We start from the raw sequence: 2,726 nt of genomic DNA on the forward strand, positions 1-2,726 counted from the left end.
TCCATGCAGCTTCCAGTCTTGATAATTTCATTCAGTTTCTGTGGATGTGATCGAGCAGCTTACTCCTCTGAGGATCTTTTTCCACCTGCAATAGCTACTTGAAATATATTGTGCCTTTGCTGCCATCTCCATTGCCTGCTTTAAATTGACTGGATATTCACAATTCAGTTCTTGGACAAATTTCTCTCTGCTTGCATGCATTTCATGTGGCCAGAGAGAATGCCCTTTTGTTTTTACTGAACAAACCACAGAATCCAAGCCCACATCTTGTTTGTTTGTTACATTTGTACCCTGTGCTTTCCCACTCATGGCAGGCTCAATGCAGCTTACATGGGGCAATGGAGAGTTAAGTGACTTGCCCAGAGTCACAAGGAGCTACCTGTGCCTAAAGTGGGAATTGAACTCAGTTCCTCAGGACCAAAGTCCACCACCCTAACCACTAGGCCACTCCTCCACTCCAGTTATCTTGTGATAACTGTGCAAGTTTTCATTTGAGACCACATTCTTCATTGAGTTTGTGCAGGTAATCTGTGGCTTTTGGTTGATTTTTCATCTATCTGCACAAAGTTGATTCTATAATATCAGTGTCTCTGGAAAAGTTTGCTTGTGTTTCACCATTATCAACTTCATTGTATTGCTCTTAGTTTCTCTCCCAATGTATATAATGTTCGCTTTAACAAACTGCTTACCATTTTCTACAACTACGAGCTGGAACCATGCGCCAACCATCTGAACTTGAAGAGTGCTTTAACTGTGTGAACTGGATGGGTGCATCAACCATTGAGCTGGAACCGCATATCAATCATATGAGTATTTTATACTAGGCTTGTGCAGTATAATGTAGCTAAAGGTATAAAAGTTCTAGGAGCCATACTTGCTACTGTATTGTAACTGAATTTGAATTATAATGATGCATGTTATGTTGAGCATGCAGTGTAACTTATAATCTCAAACCAAGAAAAGCCTTTCTTCAGTCCTGTGTTTACCAAGAAACATCTGGAAATGTTGCCACAGAAAAGAAACAACCCTTTTCAAGGAAAGAAAACACTTAAAACAAGATCCCTATCCATCATAAATACAAATATAACTAATAAAGTAGAAAGTAAAACATTTGAGTCATAAGAGGTTTGTAGCAATTGAGAAACATCCTATACATCTATAAGCAAAGATGCCTCTGGACAGTTCAGTTCCCATCTTCTGCTGTGTTACACTTTTTATATACTTTCTCTAGTGGTGATACAATCTCAAAGGAATAATCTAAAAATGTCTAATAAGTATTTTTAAACATTTATCAAGCTGAAATTAAAGGATTATGTGGAAAATTTTATATTCTCATATTTAAGCTTTTTTGGAAATGTTCTACATCCTCTATTCTAGAGCACAACCTCTTGTTTCCCCTAATCAAACTTTGATTTAGTGGTGTCATATTATATAGATAAAGATTCTATTTTAGTATGGTTCAAAAAGGTGTTATCATGAATCAGCATGTAGATCCTTAGAAAGTACAATTAATTCATCAAATCACTAATTAACACATCCAGACAAGGCTTCTATGGTTTCTCAGATAGAGTCCACGGTAATTACCATAGAACTTTTGGGTCCAGAGATAATCGCCAACCTTTCTTATGAATTTCACCAATGCTGAAGTTATCCCTTTCTCAGAACTGGCTCCCAACTCTTCCACAGAGCTAGGTTAACTTCATATAGTCTCACTCAACTAGAGAAAATCCTCCAGGCCAAGAGTCTCCAGTGAATCAATCAGATACGATGTAATCACTGGCGCCTCTGCTGTGTAGATTGTGCTAACTCTGGCCTCACCTGGAAGCGGTGAAGAGGTACTCTGCTCCAGGCTCAGTGTTGTCTCAAACAACCCCAAACCACCATCTCTCATGGCAGCAAGCAGGAAAGAGCTTGGTAGAGTTCCTTGGGGAAGAAACTGGTTCATCAGTCCCAAGGTAGGTACCAGAGAGGACCTAGATGGATGAGTCTGAACTTTCCCTTTCCTCTTCACCATGGTATCAGGTACTCAGAATGTCAGAAAGATTCACGTTGGTGCTATCTTGGAAACTCCTTGAATATTGGGTATTTATTTTATAAAGGTTATTACCTTTATAAAATAGGAGCCTTTTGTTTTTACATAGACCTAAGGGTCCTCTTATAGGAAAACAGGAAGGTATGGCTCAAAGATGTATGTTCTTTATTTCATTGTTATTGTTTGTTTTGTTTTACTAAAAACAAGTTTTATAAACTGCCCTTCTGGCAGTATATAAGCTCTATGATAAACTCCAAAACTATTGATATAACAAGGAGGGGCATAATTGAATGGCGCCGGCCATCTTCGGGGCCGGCTCCACAAAGGGGACGGGGCCAACCGTATTATAGAAAAAGATGGCTGGCCATCTTTTCTTTCGATAATGCAGTTGGGGCCGGCTAAATCTCAACATTTAGGTCAAATGTTGAGATCGCTGGGTTTACAGATGGCCAGCTTCAAAAAAGTGGATAAAAATCCAAGTGCTCGTCCTAAATCAAAAAAATTTTTGTTCAGCTTTTTCAGTAGTACCAGTGGGATTTAAACTAGCCACCTTTGGATTACAAGACCGGTACTCTAACAACTTGGCCAGAGCTCCACTTGCTTGAATATCCCTCCCTTTTGATTATGCCCCTTCAGGTCTCTCTCAGCCACTCACAGACAGCTAAATGTGCTGTGATTGGCTGAGAGAGACCCC

The sequence above is a fragment of the Microcaecilia unicolor genome, chromosome 1 (assembly GCF_901765095.1).
Source record: "Microcaecilia unicolor chromosome 1, aMicUni1.1, whole genome shotgun sequence".
NCBI classification, from domain to species: domain Eukaryota; kingdom Metazoa; phylum Chordata; class Amphibia; order Gymnophiona; family Siphonopidae; genus Microcaecilia; species Microcaecilia unicolor.